Here is a 24766-nt window from a genome sequence, read left to right on the forward strand (position 1 = left end):
CATTGTGACGTCATAGCCATTGAAACCTCATTGCCACATTAATGTCATCGCCATTGAAACGTCGTCACCTTTGTAATATATACATTGTAAAGTCATCGCCTTTGTAATATCCTAGCCATTGTGTCGGCATACTCATTGTCATCATAGCCGTCGTCGTCATGGCCATGAAAACATCAGAGCCGTGGTAACGTCATAGCTACTATGACGTTATAACCACAATAATGTCATAGCCATTGTAAAGTCATATTCACAATAACATCACAGACATTGTACCGTCATAGCCATTTTGTCCTCATAGCCATTGTGACATCATAGCCACCGTAACATCATAGCCCTAGTGATGTCATAGTCATTGTGAAGTCATGCCATTTGTGACTTCATAGCAATTGCGATGTCATTGCCATCATGACGTTACAGGAACCGTGACGTCCTGGCCACGATAATGTCACAGCCAATGTAATATCTTAGGCACTACCATGCAATAGACATAGTAAAGTCATTCCCACTGTATTCTCATAGCCATTGTGACGTCCTAGCCATTGTGACGTCACAACAATTGGAACATAGGAGCCCTTGTGATATCATAGGCATTGTGAAGGCCTGTCAGTTGTGACTTCATACCATTTGTGATGTCATAGCCACTAGCACAGCATATCTACTGGAAATTCATGGCTCTTGCAATATCATAGCTACTGTAGTGTCATAGGCAATGAAACCTCGGATCCATAGTAATGGCCTAGCCACTCTAGTGCCATATCCATTGTGCCTTCAGACCCATTGTGATATCAGAGCCATTGTAACCTCATAGCCACTATCCCGTCACAGCCATTGAGACGGCGTAGCATTTGTAAAGTCACAGACATCGGAAAGTAATATTTGTAATATCGTAGCCATTGTGTCGGCGTAGCCATTTTCAATATACCCATCGTCACGTCGTAGCCATCATAACATCAGAGCCAAAGTAACTTCGTAGCCACAGGGACTTCCTACCCACTATAATGTCATAGCTTTTATAACGTCATAGTCATGATAATATCACAGCCATTGCAACGCCATGGGAATTGTGACGTTGTAGCAGTTGTGACATAGCAATTTTAACATCATAGCTGTTGTGACATCACATAAACGTGAAGCCATATCAAGTGTGACTTCGTAAAAATTGTGATGTCACGGCCATTATCAAGTCATAGCCATAGTGATGACGGCGCCATTGTGACGTCATACCCACGTCACAGCTACCACAATGCCACAGGAATTGCATCGTCATAGCCACGATCATGTCACAGCCATTGTGACGTCACGGGCACCGTAATGACACAGACATATTTAAGTCATTGCAAATTTAACGCCATAGCCATTTTGATGTCATACCCATTGTGATGTCTGAGCCATTGCAACGTCAGAGTTACTATAAAGTCATGGCCACGCTGATGGCATAGCCATTGTAGCTAGATAGCCACTGTGATCTCACGGCCATTGGAATGTCATAGCCACTATGATGTCATAGAAACTGTGATGTCATAGCCATTGTGACATCACAGCGACTATAACATCATATCTACTGTAAGGTCAAAGCCACTGTAGTTTCATAGACATTGTTATGTCATCGCCGTTGACTTCATAACCATCATGATGTCAGAGACATTGTGATGGCATAGCCACTATAATGTCACGGCCATCGTAACGTGATAGGCCTCACAATGTCATAGAGATAGTATAGTCATTTCCACTGTCCCGTTAGAGCCATTGTGACGTCATAGCCATTGTTATGTCATAGGCATTGTGACGTCATAGCCATTGAAACCTCATAGCCACATTAATGTCATCGCCATTGAAACGGCGTCACCTTTGTAATATCGTATACATTGTAAAGTCATCGCATTTGTAATATCCTAGCCATTGTGTCGGCATACTCATTGTCATCATAGCCATCGTCATCATGGCCATGAAAACATCAGAGCCGTGGTAACGTCATAGCTACTATGACGTCAAAACCACAATAATGTCATAGCCTTTGTAAAGTCATAGTCACAATAACATCACAGACATTGTACCGTCATAGCCATTGTGTCCTCATAGCCATTGTGACATCATAGCCACCGTAACATCATAGCCCTAGTGATGTCATAGTCATTGTGAAGTCATGCCATTTGTGACTTCATAGCAATTGCGATGTCATTGCCATCATGACGTTACAGCAACCGTGACGTCCTGGACACGATAATGTCACAGCCAATGTAATATGTTAGGCACTACCATGCAATAGACATAGTAAAGTCATTCCCACTATATTGTCATAGCCATTTTGACGTCCTAGACATTGTGACGTCAAAGCAATTGGAACATCGGAGCCCTTGTGATATCATAGGCATTGTGAAGGCCTGTCAGTTGTGACTTCATACCATTTGTGATGTCATAGCCACTAGCACATCATATCTACTGGAAAGTCATGGCTCTTGCAATATCATAGCTAGTGTAGTGTCATAGGCAATGAAACCTCGGATCCATAGTAATGGCCTAGCCACTCTAGTGCCATATCCATTGTGCCTTCAGACCCATTGTGATATCAGAGCCATCGTAACCTCATAGCCACTATCCCGTCACAGCCATTGACACGGCGTAGCATTTGTAAGGTCACAGACATCGGAAAGTAATAATATTTGTAATATCGTAGCCATTGGGTCGGCGTAGCCATTTTCAATATAGCCATCGTCACGTCATAGCCATCATAACATCAGAGCCATTGTAACTTCGTAGCCACTGGGACGTCCTACCCACTATAATGTCATAGCTTTTATAACGTCATAGTCATGATAATATCACAGCCATTGCAAGGCCATAGGAATTGTGACGTTGTAGCAGTTGTGACATAGCAATTTTAACATCATAGCTATTGTGACATCACATAAACGTGAAGCCATATCAAGTGTGACTTCGTAGCAATTGTGATGTCACGGCCATTATCAAGTCATAGCCATAGTGATGACGGCGCCATTGTGACGTCATACCCACTTTAATTTCATAGCCTTTGAAAAGTCAAGGCTACTACAATGCCACAGGAATTGCATCGTCATAGCCACGGTCATGTCTCAGCAATTGTGACGTCACGGGAACCGTAATGACACAGACATATTTAAGTCATTGCAAATTTAACGCCATAGCCATTTTGATGTCATAGCCATTGTGATGTCTGAGCCATTGCAACGTCAGAGTTACTATAAAGTCATGGCCACGCTGATGGCATAGCCATTGTAGCTAGATAGCTACTGTGATCTCACGGCCATTGGAATGTCATAGCCACTATGATGTCATAAAAACTGTGATGTCATAGCCATTGTGACATCACAGCGACTATAACATCATATCTACTGTAAGGTCAAAGCCACTGTAGTTTCATAGACATTGTAATGTCATCGCCGTTGACTTCATAACCATTATGATGTCAGAGACATTGTGATGGCATAGCCACTATAATGTCACGGCCATCGTAACGTGATAGGCCCCACAATGTCATAGAGATAGTATAGTCATTTCCACTGTCCCTTAAGAGCCATTGTGACGTCATAGCCATTGTTATGTCATAGGCATTGTGACGTCATAGCCATTGAAACCTCATAGCCACATTGTCATCGCCATTGAAACGGCGTCACCTTTGTAATATATACATTGTAAAGTCATCGCCTTTGTAATATCCTAGCCATTGTGTCGGCATACTCATTGTCATCATAGCCGTCGTCGTCATGGCCATGAAAACATCAGAGCCGTGGTAACGTCATAGCTACTATGACGTCATAACCACAATAATGTCATAGCCTTTGTAAAGTCATAGTCACAATAACATCACAGACATTGTACCGTCATAGCCATTGTGTCCTCATAGCCATTGTGACATCATAGCCACCGTAACATCATAGCCCTAGTGATGTCATAGTCATTGTGAAGTCATGCCATTTGTGACTTCATAGCAATTGCGATGTCATTGCCATCATGACGTTACAGCAACCGTGACTTCCTGGCCACGATAATGTCACAGCCAATGTAATATCTTAGGCACTACCATGCAATAGACATAGTAAAGTCATTCCCACTGTATTGTCATAGCCATTGTGACGTCCTAGCCATTGTGACGTCACAGCAATTGGAACATCGAAGCCCTTGTGATATCATAGGCATTGTGAAGGCCTGTCAGTTGTGACTTCATACCATTTGTGATGTCATAGCCACTAGCACATCATATCTCCTGGAAAGTCATGGCTCTTGCAATATCATAGCTACTGTAGTGTCATAGGCAATGAAACCTCGTATCCATAGTAATGGCCTAGCCACTCTAGTGCCATATCCATTGTGCCTTCAGACCCATTGTGATATCAGAGCCATTTTAACCTCATAGCCACTATCCCGTCACAGCCATTGACACGGCGTAGCATTTGTAAGGTCACAGACATCGGAAAGTAATAATATTTGTAATATCGTAGCCATTGTGTCGGCGTAGCCATTTTCAATATAGCCATCGTCACGTCATAGCCATCATAACATCAAAGCCAAAGTAACTTCGTAGCCACTGGGAAGTCCTACCCACTATAATGTCATAGCTTTTATAACGTCATAGTCATGATAATATCACAGCCATTGCAACGCCATCGGAATTGTGACGTTGTAGCAGTTGTGAAATATCAATTTTAACATCATAGCTGTTGTGACATCACATAAACGTGAAGCCATATCAAGTGTGACTTCGTAGCAATTGTGATGTCACGGCCATTATCAAGTCATAGCCATAGTGATGACGGCGCCATTGTGACGTCATACCCACTTTAATTTCATAGCCATTGAAAAGTCACAGCTACTACAATGCCACAGGAATTGCATCGTCATAGCCACGGTCATGTCCCAGCCATTGTGACGTCACGGGCACCTTAATGACATAGACATATTTAAGTCATTGCAAATTTAACGCCATAGCCATTTTGATGTCATAGCCATTGTGATGTCTGAGCCATTGCAACGTCAGAGTTACTATAAAGTCATGGCCACGCTGATGGCATAGCCATTGTAGCTAGATAGCCACTGTGATCTCACGGCCATTGGAATGTCATAGCCACTATGATGTCATAGAAACTGTGATGTCATAGCCATTGTGACATCACAGCGACTATAACATCATATCTACTGTAAGGTCAAAGCCACTGTAGTTTCATAGACATTGTTATGTCATCGCCGTTGACTTCATAACCATCATGATGTCAGAGACATTGTGATGGCATAGCCACTGTAATGTCACGGCCATCGTAACGTGATAGGCCCCACAATGTCATAGAGATAGTATAGTCATTTCCACTGTCCCGTAAGAGCCATTGTGACGTCATAGCCATTGTTATGTCATAGGCATTGTGACGTCATAGCCATTTAAACCTCATAGCCACATTAATATCACCGGCATTGAAACGGCGTCACCTTTGTAATATCATATACATTGTAAAGTCATCGCATTTGTAATATCCTAGCCATTGGGTCGGCATACTCATTGTCATCATAGCCATCGTCATCATGGCCATGAAAACATCAGAGCCGTGGTAACGTCATAGCTACTATGACGTCATAACCACAATAATGTCATAGCCTTTGTAAAGTCATAGTCACAATGATATCACAGACATTGTACCGTTATAGCCATTGTGTCCTCATAGCCATTGTGACATCATAGCCACTGTAACATCATAGCCCTTGTGATGTCATAGTCATTGTGACGTCATGCCATTTGTGACTTCATAGCAATTGCGATGTCATTGCCATCATGACGTTACAGCAACCGTGACGTCCTGGCCACTATAATGTCACAGCCAATGTAATATCTTAGGCACTACCATGCAATAGACATAGTAAAGTCATTCCCACTGTATTGTCATAGGCATTGTGAAGTCGTAGCCATTTTGACGTCATAGCTATTGGAACATCGTAGCCCTTGTGATATCATAGTCATTGTGAAGGCCTGTCAATTGTGACTTCATACCATTTGTGATGTCATAGCCACTAGCACATCATATCTCCTGGAAAGTCATGGCTCTTGCAATATCATAGCTACTGTAGTGTCATAGGCAATGAAACCTCGGATCCATAGTAATGGCCTAGCCACTCGAGTGCCATATCCATTGTGCCTTCATACCCATTGTGATATCATAGCCATTGTAACCTCATAGCCACTATCCCGTCTCAGCCATTGAGACGGCGCAGCATTTGTAAGGTCACAGACATCGGAAAGTAATAATATTTGTAATATCGTAGCCATTGTGTCGGCGTAGCCGTTTTCAATATACCCATCGTCACGTCGTAGCCAACATAACATCAGAGCCATTGTAACTTCGTAGCCACTGGGACGTCCTACCCACTATAATGTCATAGCTTTTATAACGTCATAGTCATGATAATATCACAGCCATTGCAACGCCATAGGAATTGTGACGTTGTAGCAGTTGTGACATAGCAATTTTAACATCATAGCTGTTGTTACATCACATAAACGTGAAGCCATATCAAGTGTGACTTCGTAGCAATTGTGATGTCACGGCCATTATCAAGTCATAGCCATAGTGATGACGGCGCCATTGTGACGTCATACCCACTTTAATTTCATAGCCAGTGAAAAGTCACAGCTACTACAATGCCACAGGAATTGCATCGTCATAGCCACGGTCATGTCCCAGCCATTGTGACGTCACGGGCACCGAAATGACACAGACATATTTAAGTCATTGCAAATTTAACGCCATAGCCATTTTGATGTCATAGCCATTGTGATGTCTGAGCCATTGCAACGTCAGAGTTACTATAAAGTCATGGCCACCCTGATGGCATAGCCATTGTAGCTAGATAGCCACTGTGATCTCACGGCCATTGGAATGTCATAGCCACTATGATGTCATAGAAACTGTGATGTCATAGCCATTGTGACATCACAGCGACTATAACATCATATCTACAGTAAGGTCAAAGCCACTGTAGTTTCATAGACATTGTTATGTCATCGCCGTTGACTTCATAACCATCATGAAGTCAGAGACATTGTGATGGCATAGCCACTATAATGTCACGGCCATCTTAACGTGATAGGCCCCACAATGTCATAGAGATAGTAAGGTCATTTCCACTGTCCCGTAAGAGACATTGTGACGTCATAGCCATTGTTATTTCATAGGCATTGTGACGTCATAGCCATTGAAACCTCATAGCCACATTAATGTCATCGCCATTGAAACGGCGTCACCTTTGTAATATCGTATACATTGTAAAGTCATCGCATTTGTAATATCCTAGCCATTGTGTCGGCATACTCATTGTCATCATAGCCATCGTCATCATGGCCATGAAAACATCAGAGCCGTGGTAACGTCATAGCTACTATGACGTCATAACCACAATAATGTCATAGCCTTTGTAAAGTCATAGTCACAATAACATCACAGACATTGTACCGTCATAGCCATTGTGTCCTCATAGCCATTGTGACATCACAGCCACCGTAACATCATAGACCTAGTGATGTCATAGTCATTGTGAAGTCATGCCATTTGTGACTTCATAGCAATTGCGATGTCATTGCCATCATAACGTTACAGCAACCGTGACGTCCTGGCCATTATAATGTCACAGCCAATGTAATATCTTAGGCACTACCATGCAATAGACATAGTAAAGTCATTCCCACTGTATTGTCATAGCCATTGTGACGTCCTAGCCATTGTCACGTCACAGCAATTGGAACATCGGAGCCCTTGTGATATCATAGGCATTGTGAAGGCCTGTCAGTTGTGACTTCATACCATTTGTGATGTCATAGCCACTAGCACATCATATCTACTGGAAAGTCATGGCTCTTGCAATATCATAGCTACTGTAGTGTCATAGGCAATGAAACCTCGGATCCATAGTAATGGCCTAGCCACTCTAGTGCCATATCCATTGTGCCTTCAGACCCATTGTGATATCAGAGCCATTGTAACCTCATAGCCACTATCCCGTCACAGCCATTGACATGGCGTAGCATTTGTAAGGTCACAGACATCGGAAAGTAATAATATTTGTAATATCGTAGCCATTGTGTCGGCGTAGCCATTTTCAATATAGCCATCGTCACGTCGTAGCCATCATAACATCAGAGCCAAAGTAACTTCGTAGCCACTGGGACGTCCTACCCACTATAATGTCATAGCATTTATAACGTCATAGTCATGATAATACCACAGCCATTGCAACGCCATAGGAATTGTGACGTTGTAGCAGTTGTGACATAGCAATTTTACATCATAGCTGTTGTGACATCACATAAACGTGAAGCCATATCAAGTGTGACTTCGTAGCAATTGTGATGTCACGGCCATTATCAAGTCATAGCCATAGTGATGACGGCGCCATTGTGACGTCATACCCACTTTAATTTCATAGCCATTGAAAAGTCACAGCTACTACAATGCCACAGGAATTGCATCGTCATAGCCACGATCATGTCCCAGCCATTGTGACGTCAAGGGCACGGTTATGACACAGACATATTTAAGTCATTGCAAATTAAACGCCATAGCCATTTTGATGTCATAGCCATTGTGATGTCTGAGCCATTGCAACGTCAGAGTTACTATAACGTCATGGCCACGCTGATGGCATAGCCATTGTAGCTAGATAGCCACTGTGATCTCACGGCCGTTGGAATGTCATAGCCACTATGATGTCATAGAAACTGTGATGTCATAGCCATTGTGACATCACAGCGACTATAACATCATATCTACCGTAAGGTCAAAGCCACTGTAGTTTCATAGACATTGTTATGTCATCGCCGTTGACTTCATAACCATCATGAAGTCAGAGACATTGTGATGGCATAGCCACTATAATGTCACGGCCATCGTAACGTGATAGGCCCCACAATGCCATAGAGATAGTATAGTCATTTCCACTGTCCCGTATGAGCCATTGTGACGTCATAGCCATTGTTATGTCATAGGCATTGTGACGTCATAGCCAATGAAACCTCATAGCCACATTAATGTCATCGCCATTGAAACGGCGTCACCTTTGTAATGTCATATACATTGTAAAGTCATCGCATTTGTAATATCCTAGCCATTGTGTCGGCATACTCATTGTCATCATAGCCATCGTCATCATGGCCATGAAAACATCAGAGCCGTGGTAACGTCATAGCTACTATGACGTCATAACCACAATAATGTCATAGCCTTTGTAAAGTCATAGTCACAATAACATCACAGACATTGTACCGTCATAGCCATTGTGTCCTCATAGCCTTTGTGACATCACAGCCACCGTAACATCATAGACCTAGTGATGTCATAGTCATTGTGAAGTCATGCCATTTGTGACTTCATAGCAATTGCGATGTCATTGCCATCATAACGTTACAGCAACCGTGACGTCCTGGCCATTATAATGTCACCGCCAATGTAATATCTTAGGCACTACCATGCAATAGACATAGTAAAGTCATTCCCACTGTATTGTCATAGCTATTGTGACGTCCTAGCCATTGTCACGTCACAGCAATTGGAACATCGGAGCCCTTGTGATATCATAGGCATTGTGAAGGCCTGTCAGTTGTGACTTCATACCATTTGTGATGTCATAGCCACTAGCACATCATATCTACTGGAAAGTCATGGCTCTTGCAATATCATAGCTACTGTAGTGTCATAGGCAATGAAACCTCGGATCCATAGTAATGGCCTAGCCACTCTAGTGCCATATCCATTGTGCCTTCAGACCCATTGTGATATCAGAGCCATTGTAACCTCATAGCCACTATCCCGTCACAGCCATTGAGACGGCGTAGCATTTGTAAGGTCACAGACATCGGAAAGTAATAATATTTGTAATATCGTAGCCATTGTGTCGGCGTAGCCATTTTCAATATAGCCATCGTCACGTCGTAGCCATCATAACATCAGAGCCAAAGTAACTTCGTAGCCACTGGGACGTCCTACCCACTATAATGTCATAGCATTTATAACGTCATAGTCATGATAATACCACAGCCATTGCAACGCCATAGGAATTGTGACGTTGTAGCAGTTGTGACATAGCAATTTTACATCATAGCTGTTGTGACATCACATAAACGTGAAGCCATATCAAGTGTGACTTCGTAGCAATTGTGATGTCACGGCCATTATCAAGTCATAGCCATAGTGATGACGGCGCCATTGTGATGTCATACCCACTTTAATTTCATAGCCATTGAAAAGTCACAGCTACTACAATGCCACAGGAATTGCATCGTCATAGCCACGATCATGTCCCAGCCATTGTGACGTCCAGGGCACGGTAATGACACAGACATATTTAAGTCATTGCAAATTAAACGCCATAGCCATTTTGATGTCATACCCATTGTGATGTCTGAGCCATTGCAACGTCAGAGTTACTATAAAGTCATGGCCACGCTGATGGCATAGCCATTGTAGCTAGATAGCCACTGTGATCTCACGGCCATTGGAATGTCATAGCCACTATGATGTCATAGAAACTGTGATGTCATAGCCATTGTGACATCACAGCGAGTATAACATCATATCTACCGTAAGGTCAAAGCCACTGTAGTTTCATAGACATTGTTATGTCATCGCCGTTGACTTCATAACCATCATGAAGTCAGAGACATTGTGATGGCATAGCCACTATAATGTCACGGCCATCGTAACGTGATAGGCCCCACAATGCCATAGAGATAGTATAGTCATTTCCACTGTCCCGTATGAGCCATTGTGACGTCATAGCCATTGTTATGTCATAGGCATTGTGACGTCATAGCCATTGAAACCTCATAGCCACATTAATGTCATCGCCATTGAAACGGCGTCACCTTTGTAATGTCATATACATTGTAAAGTCATCGCATTTGTAATATCCCAGCCATTGGGTCGGCATACTCATTGTCATCATAGCCATCGTCATCATGGCCATGTAAACATCAGAGCCGTGGTAACGTCATCGCTACTATGACGTCATAACCACAATAATGTCATAGCCTTTGTAAAGTCATAGTCACAATAACATCACAGACATTGTACCGTTATAGCCATTGTGTCCTCATTGCCATTGTGACATCATAGCCACCGTAACATCATAGCCCTTGTGATGTCATAGTCATTGTGAAGTCATGCCATTTGTGACTTCATAGCAATTGCGATGTCATTGCCATCATGACGTTACAGCAACCGTGACGTCCTGGCCACTATAATGTCACAGCCAATGTAATATCTTAGGCACTACCATGCAATAGACATAGTAAAGTCATTCCCACTGTGTTGTCATAGCCATTGTGACGTTCTAGCCATTGTGATGTCACAGCAATTGGAACATCGGCGCCCTTGTGATATCATAGGCATTGTGAAGGCCTGTCAGTTGTGACTTCATACCATTTGTGATGTCATAGCCACTAGCACATCATATCTACTGGAAAGTCATGGCTCTTGCAATATCATAGCTACTGTAGTGTCATAGGCAATGAAACCTCGATCCATAGTAATGGCCTAGCCACTCTAGTGCCATATCCATTGTGCTTTCAGACCCATTGTGATATCAGAGCCATTGTAAACTCATAGCCACTATCCCGTCACAGCCATTGAGACGGCGTAGCATTTGTAAGGTCACAGACATCGGAAAGTAATATTTGTAATATCGTAGCCATTGTGTCGGCGTAGCCATTTTCAATTTTCAAATCGTACGTCCTAGCCAACATAACATCAGAGCCAAAGTAACTTCGTAGCCACTGGGACGTCCTACCCACTATAATGTCATAGCATTTATAACGTCATAGTCATGATAATATCACAGCCATTGCAACGCCATAGGAATTGTGACGTTGTAGCAGTTGTGACATAGCAATTTTAACATCATAGCTGTTGTTACATCACATAAACGTGAAGCCATATCAAGTGTGACTTCGTAGCAATTGTGATGTCACGGCCATTATCAAGTCATAGCCATAGTGATGACGGCGCCATTGTGACGTCATACCCACTTTAATTTCATAGCCATTGAAAAGTCACAGCTACTACAATGCCACAGGAATTGCATCGTCATAGCCACGGTCATGTCCCAGACATTGTGACGTCACGGGCACCGTAATGACACAGACATATTTAAGTCATTGCAAATTTAACGCCATAGCCATTTTGATGTCATAGCCATTGTGATGTCTGAGCCATTGCAACGTCATAGTTACTATAAAGTCATGGCCACGCTGATGGCATAGCCATTGTAGCTAGATAGCCACTGTGATCTCACGGCCATTGGAATGTCATAGCCACTATGATGTCATAGAAACTGTGATGTCATAGCCATTGTGACATCACAGCGACTATAACATCATATCTACAGTAAGGTCAAAGCCACTGTAGTTTCATAGACATTGTTATGTCATCGCCGTTGACTTCATAACCATCATGATGTCAGAGACATTGTGATGGCATAGCCACTATAATGTCACGGCCATTGTAACGTGATAGGCCCCACAATGTCATAGAGATAGTAAGGTCATTTCCACTGCCCCGTAAGAGACATTGTGACGTCATAGCCATTGTTATGTCATAGGCATTGTGACGTCATAGCCATTGAAACCTCATAGCCACATTAATGTCATCGCCATTGAAACGGCGTCACCTTTGTAATATCATATACATTGTAAAGTCATCGCATTTGTAATATCCTAGCCATTGTGTCGGCTTACTCATTGTCATCATAGCCATCGTCATCATGGCCATGAAAACATCAGAGCCGTGGTAACGTCATAGCTACTATGACGTCATAACCACAATAATGTCATAGCCTTTGTAAAGTCATAGTCACAATAACATCACAGACATTGTACCGTCATAGCCATTGTGTCCTCATAGCCATTGTGACATCACAGCCACCGTAACATCATAGACCTAGTGATGTCATAGTCATGGTGAAGTCATGCCATTTGTGACTTCATAGCAATTGCGATGTCATTGCCATCATAACGTTACAGCAACCGTGACGTCCTGGCCATTATAATGTCACAGCCAATGTAATATCTTAGGCACTACCATGCAATAGACATAGTAAAGTCATTCCCACTGTATTGTCATAGCCATTGTGACGTCCTAGCCATTGTCACGTCACAGCAATTGGAACATCGGAGCCCTTGTGCTATCATAGGCATTGTGAAGGCCTGTCAGTTGTGACTTCATACCATTTGTGATGTCATAGCCACTAGCACATCATATCTACTGGAAAGTCATGGCTCTTGCAATATCATAGCTACTGTAGTGTCATAGGCAATGAAACCTCGGATCCATAGTAATGGCCTAGCCACTCTAGTGCCATATCCATTGTGCCTTCAGACCCATTGTGATATCAGAGCCATTGTAACCTCATAGCCACTATCCCCTCACAGCCATTGAGACGGCGTAGCATTTGTAAGGTCACAGACATCGGATAGTAATAATATTTGTAATATCGTAGCCATTGTGTCGGCGTAGCCATTTTCAATATAGCCATCGTCACGTCGTAGCCATCATAACATCAGAGCCAAAGTAACTTCGTAGCCACTGTGACGTCCTACCCACTATAATGTCATAGCATTTATAAGGTCATAGTCATGATAATACCACAGCCATTGTAACGCCATAGGAATTGTGACGTTGTAGCAGTTGTGACATAGCAATTTTAACATCATAGCTGTTGTGACATCACATAAACGTGAAGCCATATCAAGTGTGACTTCGTAGCAATTGTGATGTCACGGCCATTATCAAGTCATAGCCATAGTGATGACGGCGCAATTGTGACGTCATACCCACTTTAATTTCATAGCCATTGAAAAGTCACAGCTACTACAATGCCACAGGAATTGCATCGTCATAGCCACGATCATGTCCCAGCCATTGTGACGTCACGGGCACCTTAATGACACAGACATATTTAAGTCATTGCAAATTAAACGCCATAGCCATTTTGATGTCATAGCCATTGTGATGTCTGAGCCATTGCAACGTCAGAGTTACTATAAAGTCATGGTAACGCTGATGGCATAGCCATTGTAGCTAGATAGCCACTGTGATCTCACGGCCGTTGGAATGTCATAGCCACTATGCTGTCATAGAAACTGTGATGTCATAGCCATTGTGACATCACAGCGACTATAACATCATATCTACCGTAAGGTCAAAGCCACTGTAGTTTCATAGACATTGTTATGTCATCGCCGTTGACTTCATAACCATCATGAAGTCAGAGACATTGTGATGGCATAGCCACTATAATGTCACGGCCATCGTAACGTGATAGGCCCCACAATGCCATAGAGATAGTATAGTCATTTCCACTGTCCCGTAAGAGCCATTGTGACGTCATAGCCATTTTTATGTCATAGGCATTGTGACGTCATAGCCAATGAAACCTCATAGCCACATTAATGTCATTGCCATTGAAACGGCGTCACCTTTGTAATATCATATACATTGTAAAGTCATCGCATTTGTAATATCCTAGCCATTGGGTCGGCATACTCATTGTCATCATCGCCATCGTCATCATGGCCATGAAAACATCAGAGCCGTGGTAACGTCATAGCTACTATGACGTCATAACCACAATAATGTCATAGCCTTTGTAAAGTCATAGTCACAATAATATCACAGACATTGTACCGTTATAGCCATTGTGTCCTCATAGCCATTGTGACATCATAGCCACTGTAACATCATAGCCCTTGTGATGTCATAGTCATTGTGAAGTCATGCCATTTGTGACTTCATAGCAATTGCGATGTCATTGCCATCATGACGGTACATCAACCGTGACGTCCTGGCCACTATAATGTCACAGCCAATGTAATATCTTAGGCACTACCATGCAATAGACATAGTAAAGTCATTCCCACTGTATTGTCATAGCCATTGTGACGTCCTAGCCATTGTGACGTCACAGCATTGGAACATCAGAGCCCTTGTGATATCATAGGCATTGTGAAGGCCTGTCAATTGTGACTTCATACCATTTGTGATGTCATAGCCACTAGCACATCATATCTACTGGAAAGTCCTGGCTGTTGCAATATCATAGCTACTGTAGTGTCATAGGCAATGAAATCTCGGATCCATAGTAATGGCCTAGCCACTCGAGTGCCATATCCATTGTGCCTTCATACCCATGGTGATATCATAGCCATTGTAACCTCATAGCCACTATCCAGTCACAGCCATTGAGACGGCGTAGCATTTGTAAGGTCACAGACATCGGAAAGTAATAATATTTGTAATATCGTAGCCATTGTGTCGGCGTAGCCGTTTTCAATATACCCATCGTCACGTCGTAGCCAACATGACATCAGAGCCATTGTAACTTCGTAGCCACTGGGACGTCCTACCCACTATAATGTCATAGCATTTATAACGTCATAGTCATGATAATATCAAAGCCATTGCAACGCCATAGGAATTGTGACGTTGTAGCAGTTGTGACATAGCAATTTTAACATCATAGCTGTTGTGACATCACATAAACGTGAAGCCATATCAAGTGTGACTTCGTAGCAATTGTTATGTCACGGCCATTATCAAGTCATAGCCATAGTGATGACGGCGCCATTGTGACGTCATACCCACTTTAATTTCATAGCCATTGAAAAGTCACAGCTACTACAATGCCACAGGAATTGCATCGTCATAGCCACGATCATGTCACAGCCATTGTGACGTCAAGGGCACCGTAATGACACAGACATATTTAAGTCATTGCAAATTTAACGCCATAGCCATTTTGATGTCATAGCCATTGTGATGTCTGAGCCATTGCAACGTCAGAGTTACTATAAAGTCATGGCCACGCTGATCGCATAGCCCTTGTAGCTACATAGCCACTGTGATCTCACGGCCATTGGAATGTCATAGCCACTATGATGTCATAGAAACTGTGATGTTATAGCCAATGTGACATCACCCCGACTATAACATCATATCTACTGTAAGGTCAAAGCCACTGTAGTTTCATAGACATTGTTATGTCATCGCCGTTGACTTCATAACCATCATGATTTCAGAGACATTGTGATGGCATAGCCACTATAATGTCACGGCCATCGTAACGTGATAGGCCCCACAATGTCATAGAGATAGTATAGTCATTTCCACTGTCCCGTAAGAGCCATTGTGACATCATAGCCATTGTTATGTCATAGGCATTGTGACGTCATAGCCTTTGAAACCTCATAGCCACATTAATGTCATCGCCATTTAAACGGCGTCACATTTGTAATATCATATACATTGTAAAGTCATCGCATTTGTAATATCCTAGCCATTGTGTCAGCATACTCATTGTCATCATAGCCATCGTCATCATGGCCATGAAAACATCAGAGCCGTGGTAACGTCATAGCTTCTATGACGTCATAACCACAATAATGTCATAGCCTTTGTAAAGTCATAGTCACAATAATATCAGACATTGTACCGTTATAGCCATTGTGTCCTCATAGCCATTGTGACATCCTAGCCACTGTAACATCATAGCCCTGTGATGTCATAGTCATTGTGAAGTGTTGCCATTTGTGACTTCATAGCAATTGCGATGTCATTGCCATCATGACGTTACAGCAACCGTGCCGTCCTGGCCACTATAATGTCACAGCCAATGTAATATCTTAGGCACTACCATGCAATAGACATAGTAAAGTCATTCCCACTGTATTGTCATAGCCATTGCTACGTCGTAGCCATTGTGACGTCATAGCAATTGGAACATCGTAGCCCTTGTGATATCATAGTCCTTGTGAAGGCCTGTCAATTGTGACTTCATACCATTTGTGATGTCATAGCCACTAACACATCATATCTACTGGAAATTCATGGCTCTTGCAATATCATAGCTACTGTAGTGTCATAGGCAATGAAACCTCGGATCCATAGTAATGGCCTAGCCACTCGAGTGCCATATCCATTGTGCCTTCATACCCATTGTGATATCATAGCCATTGTAACCTCATAGCCACTATCCCATCACAGCCATTGAGACGGCGTAGCATTTGTAAGGTCACAGACATCGGAAAGTAATAATATTTGTAATATCGTAGCCATTGTGTCGGCGTAGCCGTTTTCAATATAGCCATCGTCACGTCGTAGCCATCATAACATCAGAGCCATTGTAACTTCGTAGCCACTGGAACTTCCTACCCACTATAATGTCATAGCTTTTATAACGTCATAGTCATGATAATATCAAAGCCATTGCAACGCCATAGGAATTGTGACGTTGTAGCAGTTGTGACATAGCAATTTTAACATCATAGCTGTTGTGACATCACATAAACGTGAAGCCATATCAAGTGTGACTTCGTAGCAATTGTGATGTCACGGCCATTATCAAGTCATAGCCATAGTGATGACGGCGCCATTGTGACGTCATACCCACTTTAATTTCATAGCCATTGAAAAGTCACAGCTACTACAATGCCACAGGAATTGCATCGTCATAGCCACGATCATGTCACAGCCATTGTGACGTCAAGGGCACCGTAATGACACAGACATATTTAAGTCATTGCAAATTTAACGCCATAGCCATTTTGATGTCATAGCCATTGTGATGTCTGAGCCATTGCAACGTCAGAGTTACTATAAAGTCATGGCCACGCTGATCGCATAGCCCTTGTAGCTACATAGCCACTGTGATCTCACGGCCATTGGAATGTCATAGCCACTATGATGTCATAGAAACTGTGATGTTATAGCCAATGTGACATCACCCCGACTATAACATCATATCTACTGTAAGGTCAAAGCCACTGTAGTTTCATAGACATTGTTATGTCATCGCCGTTGACTTCATAACCATCATGATTTCAGAGACATTGTGATGGCATAGCCACTATAATGTCACGGCCATCGTAACGTGATAGGCCCCACAATGTCATAGAGATAGTATAGTCATTTCCACTGTCCCGTAAGAGCCATTGTGACATCATAGCCATTGTTATGTCATAGGCATTGTGACGTCATAGCCTTTGAAACCTCATAGCCACATTAATGTCATCGCCATTTAAACGGCGTCACATTTGTAATATCGTATACATTGTAAAGTCATCGCATTTGTAATATCCTAGCCATTGTGTCAGCATACTCATTGTCATCATAGCCATCGTCATCATGGCCATGAAAACATCAGAGCCGTGGTAACGTCATAGCTTCTATGACGTCATAACCACAATAATGTCATAGCCTTTGTAAAGTCATAGTCACAATAATATCAGACATTGTACCGTTATAGCCATTGTGTCCTCATAGCCATTGTGACATCCTAGCCACTGTAACATCATAGCCCTGTGATGTCATAGTCATTGTGAAGTGTTGCCATTTGTGACTTCATAGCAATTGCGATGTCATTGCCATCATGACGTTACAGCAACCGTGCCGTCCTGGCCACTATAATGTCACAGCCAATGTAATATCTTAGGCACTACCATGCAATAGACATAGTAAAGTCATTCCCACTGTATTGTCATAGCCATTGCTACGTCGTAGCCATTGTGACGTCATAGCAATTGGAACATCGTAGCCCTTGTGATATCATAGTCCTTGTGAAGGCCTGTCAATTGTGACTTCATACCATTTGTGATGTCATAGCCACTAACACATCATATCTACTGGAAATTCATGGCTCTTGCAATATCATAGCTACTGTAGTGTCATAGGCAATGAAACCTCGGATCCATAGTAATGGCCTAGCCACTCGAGTGCCATATCCATTGTGCCTTCATACCCATTGTGATATCATAGCCATTGTAACCTCATAGCCACTATCCCATCACAGCCATTGAGACGGCGTAGCATTTGTAAGGTCACAGACATCGGAAAGTAATAATATTTGTAATATCGTAGCCATTGTGTCGGCGTAGCCGTTTTCAATATAGCCATCGTCACGTCGTAGCCATCATAACATCAGAGCCATTGTAACTTCGTAGCCACTGGAACTTCCTACCCACTATAATGTCATAGCTTTTATAACGTCATAGTCATGATAATATCACAGCCATTGCAACGCCATAGGAATTGTGACGTTGTGGCAGTTGTGACATAGCAATTTTAACATCATAGCTGTTGTGACATCACATAAACGTAAGGCCATATCAAGTGTGACTTCGTAGCAATTGTGATGTCACGGACATTATAGGTCATAGCCATAGTGATGACGGCGCCATTGGTACGTCATACCCACTTTAATTTCATAGCCATTGAAAAGTCACAGCTACTACAATGCCACAGGAATTGCATCGTCATAGCCACGATCATGTCACAGCCATTGTGACGTCACGGGCACCGTAATGACACAGACATATTTAAGTCATGGAAAATTTAACGTCATAGCCATTTTGATGTCATAGGCATTGTGATGTCTGAGCCATTGCAACGTCAGTGTTACTATAAAGTCATGGCCACTCTTCTGGCATAGCCATTGTAGCTAGATAGCCACTGTGATCTCATGGCCATTGGAATGTCATAGCCACTATGATGTCATAGAAACTGTGATGTCATAGCCATTGTGACATCACAGCGACTATAATATCATATCTATTGTAAGGTCAAAGCCACTGTAGTTTCACAGACATTGTTATGTCATCGCCGTTGACTTCATAATCATCATGATGTCATAGACATTGTGATGGCATAGCCACTATAATGTCACGGCCATCGTAACGTGATAGGCCCCACAATGCAAGGAGACAGTATAGTCATTTCCACTGTCCCGTAAGAGCCATTGTGACGTCATAGCCATTGTTATGCCATAGGCATTGTGACGTCATAGCCATTGAAACCTCATAGCCACATTAATGTCATCGCCATTGAAACGTCGTCGCCTTTGTAATATCATATATATTGTAAAGTCATCGCCTTTGTAATATCCTATACATTGTGTCGGCATACTCATTGTCATCATAGCCATCGTTATCATGGCCATGAAAACATCAGAGCCGTGGTAACGTCATAGCTACTATGACGTCATAACCACAATAATGTCATAGCCTTTGTAAAGTCATAATCACAATAATATGACAGACATTGTACTGTTATAGCCATTGTGACATCAAAGCCACTATAACATCATAGCCCTTGTGATGTCATACTCATTGTGAAGTCATGCCATTTGTGACTTCATAGCAATTGCGATGTCATTGCCATCATGACGTTACAGCAACCGTGACGTCCTGGCCACTATAATGTCACAGCCAATGTAATATCTTAGGCACTACCATGCAATAGACATAGTAAAGTCATTCCCACTGTATTGTCATAGCCATTGTGACGTCGTAGCCATTGTGATGTCATAGCAATTGGAACATCGTAGCCCTTGTGATATCATAGTCATTGTGAAGGCCTGTCAATTGTGACTTCATACCATTTGTGATGTCATAGCCACTAGCACATCATATCTACTGGAAAGTCATGGCTCTTGCAATATCATAGCTACTGCAGTGTCATAGGCAATGAAACCTCGGATCCATAGTAATGGCCTAGGCACTCTAGTGCCATATCCATTGTGCCTTCATACCCTTTGTGATATCATAGCCATTGTAACCTCATAGCCACTATCCCGTCACAGCCATTGAGAAGGCGTAGCATTTGTAAGGTCACAGACATCGGAAAGTAATAATATTTGCAATATCGTAGCCATTGTGTCGGCGTAGCCGTTTTCAATATAGCCATAGTCACGTTGTAGCCATCATAACATCAGAGCCATTGTAACTTCGTAGCCACTGGGACGTCCTACCCACTATAATGTCATAGCTTTTATAACGTCATAGTCATGATAATATCAGAGCCACTGCAACGCCATAGGAATTGTGACGTTGTAGCAGTTGTGACATAGCAATTTTAACATCATAACTGTTGTGACATCACATAAACGTGAAGCCATATCAAGTGTGACTTCGTAGCAATTGTGATGTCACGGCCATTATGAAGTCATAGCCATAGTGATGACGGGGCCATTTTGACGTCATACCCACTTTAATTTCATAGCCATTGAAAAGTCACAGCTACTACAATGCCACAGGAATTGCATCGTCATAGCCACGATCATGTCCCAGCCAATGTGACGTCACGGGCACCGTAATGACACAGACATATTTAAGTCATTGCAAATTTAACGCCATAGCCATTTTGATGTCATAGCCATTGTGATGTCTGAGCCATTGCAACGTCAGAGTTACTATAAAGTCATGGTCACTCTGATGGCATAGCCATTGTAGCTAGAGCGCACTGTGATCTCATGGCCATTGGAATGTCATAGCCACTATGATGTCATAGAAACTGTGATGTCATAGCCATTGTGAAATCACAGCGACTATAACGTCATATCTACTGTAAGGTCAAAGCCACTGTAGTTTCATAGACATTGTTATGTCATCGCCGTTGACTTCATAACCATCATGATGTCAGAGACATTGTGATGGCATAGCCACTATAATTTCAAGGCCATCGTAACGTGATAGGCCCCACAATGCCATAGAGATAGCATAGTCATTTCCCCTGCCCCGTAAGAGCCATTGTGACGTCATAGCCATTGTGATGTCATAGGCATTGTGACATCATAGCCATTGAAACCTCATAGCCACATTAATGATATCGCCATTGAAACGTCGTCACCTTTGTAATATCATATACACTGTAAAGTCATCGCAATTGTAATATCCTAGCCATTGTGTCAGCATACTCATTGTCATCATAGCCATCGTCGTCGTGGCCATGAAAACATCAGAGCGGTGGTAACGTCATAGCTACTATGACGTCATAACCACAATAATGTCATAGCCTTTGTAAAGTCATAATCACAATAATATCACAGACATTGTACCGTTATAGCCATTGTGTCCTCATAGCCATTGTGACATCATAGCAACTGTAATATCATAGCCCTTGTGATGTCATAGTCATTTTGAAGTCATGCCATTTGTGACTTCATAGCAATTGCGATGTCATTGCCATCATGACGTCAGAGCAACCGTGACACCTGGACACTATAATGTCACAGCCAATGTAATATCTTAGGCACTACCATGCAATAGACATAGTAAAGTCATTCCCACTGTATTGCCATAGCCATTGTGACGTCCTAGCCACGGTGACGTCATAGCAATTGGAACATCGTAGCCCTTGTGATATCATAGTCATTGTGAAGGCCTGTCAATTGTGACTTCATACCATTTGTGATGTCATAGCCACTAGCACATCATATCTACTGGAAAGTCCTGGCTCTTGCAATATCATAGCTACTGTAGTGTCATAGGCAATGAAACCTGGGATCCATAGTAATGGCCTAGCAACTCTAGTGCCATATCCATTGTGCCTTCCGACCCATTGTGATATCAGAGCCATTGTAACCTCATAGCCACTATCCCATCACAGCCATTGAGACGGCGTAGCATTTGTAAGGTCACAGACATCGGAAAGTAATAATATTTGTAATATCGTAGCCATTGTGTCGGCGTAGCCATTTTCCATATAGCCATCGTCACGAAGTAGCCATCATAACATCAGAGCCAAAGTAACTTCGTAGCCACTGGGACGTCCTACCCACTATAATATCATAGCTTTTATAACGTCATAGTCATGATAATATCAGAGCCATTGCAACGCCATAGGAATTGTGACGTTGTAGCAGTTGTGACATAGCAATTTTAACATCATGGCTGTTGTGACATCACATAAACGTGAAGCCATATCAAGTGTGACTTCGTAGCAATTGTGATCTCACGGCCATTATCAAGTCATAGCCATAGTGATGACGGCGCAATTGTGACGTCATACCCACTTTAATTTCATAGCCATTGAAAAGTCACAGCTACTACAATGCCACAGGAATTGCATCGTCATAGCCACGATCATGTCACAGCCATTGTGACGTCACGGGCAGCAACGTAATGACACAGACATATTTAAGTCATTGCAAGTTTAACGCCATAGCCATTTTGATGTCATAGGCATGGTGATGTCTGAGCCATTGCAACGTCAGAGTTACTATAAAGTCATGGCCACTCTGATGGCATAGCCATTGTAGCTAGATAGCCACTGTGATCTCATTGCCATTGGAATGTCATAGGCAGTATGATGTCATAGAAACTGTGACGTCATAGCCATTGAATCCTCATAGCCACATTAATGTCATCGCCATTGAACCGTCGTCACCTTTGAAATATCATATACATTGTAAAGTCATCGCCTTTGTAATATCCTAGCCATTGTGTCGACATACTCATTGTCATCATAGCCATCGTCATCATGGCCATGAAAATATCAGAGCCGTGCTAACGTCATAGCTACTATGATGTCATAACCACAATAATGTCATAGCCTTTGTAAAGTCATAGTCACAATAATATCACAGACGTTGTACCGTTATAGCTATTGTGTCCTCATAGCCATTGTGACATCATAGCCACTCTAACATCATAGCCCTTGTGATGTCATAGTCATTTTGAAGTCATGCCATTTGTGACTTCATAGAAATTACGATGTCATTGCCATCATGACGTTACAGCAACCGTGTCGTCCTGGCCAATATAATGTTACAGCCAATGTAATATCTTATGCACTACCATGCAATAGACATAGTAAAGTCATTCCCACTGTATTGTCATAGCCATTGTGACATCGTAGCCATTGTGACGTCATAGCAATTGGAACATCGTAGCCCTTGTGATATCATAGTCATTGTGAAGGCCTGTGAATTGTGACTTCATACCATTTGTGATGTCATAGCCACTAGCACATCATATCTACTGGAAAGTCATGGCTCTTGCAATATCATAGCTCCTGTAGTGTCATAGGCAATGAAACCTCGGATCCATAGTAATGGCCTAGCCACTCTAGTGCCATATCCATTGTGCCTTCAGACCCATTGTGATATCATAGCCATTGTAACCTCATAGCCACTATCCCGTCACAGCCATTGAGACGGCGTAGCTTTTGTAAGGTCACAGACATCGGAAAGTAATAATATTTGGAATATCATAGGCATTGTGTTGGCATAGCCATTCTCAATATAGCCATCGTCACGTCGTAGCCATCATAACATCAGAGCCATTGTAACTTCGTAGCCACTGGGACGTCCTACCCACTATAATGTCATAGCTTTTATAACGTCATAGTCATGATAATATCACAGCCATTGCAACGCCATAGGAATTGTGACGTTGTAGCAGTTGTGACATAGCAATTTTAACATCATACCTGTTGTGACATTACATAAACGTGAAGCCATATCAAGTGTGACTTCGTAGCAATTGTGATGTCACGGCCATTATCAAGTCATAGCCATAGTGATGACGGCGCCATTGTGACGTCATACCCATTTTAATTTCATAGCCATTGAAACGTCACAGCTACTACAATGTCACAGGAATTGCATCGTCATAGCCACGATCATGTCACAGCCATTGTGACGTCACGGGCACCGTAATGACACAGACATATTAAGTCATTGCAAATTTAACGCCATAACCATTTTGATGTCATAGCCATTGTGATGTCTGAGCCATTGCAGGTCAGAGTTACTATAAAGTCATGGCCACTCTGATGGCATAGCCATTGTAGCTAGATAGCCACTGTGATCTCATGGCCATTGGAATGTCATAGCCACTATGATGTCATAGAAACTGTGATGTCATAGCCATTGTGACATCACTGCGACTATAACATCATATCTATTGTAAGGTCACAGCCACTGTAGT

Source organism: Myotis yumanensis, unplaced genomic scaffold (genome assembly GCF_028538775.1).
Source record: "Myotis yumanensis isolate MYYU_CA2020_CCGP unplaced genomic scaffold, mMyoYum1.0.hap1 SCAF_25, whole genome shotgun sequence".
Classification (NCBI taxonomy): Eukaryota; Metazoa; Chordata; class Mammalia; order Chiroptera; family Vespertilionidae; genus Myotis; species Myotis yumanensis.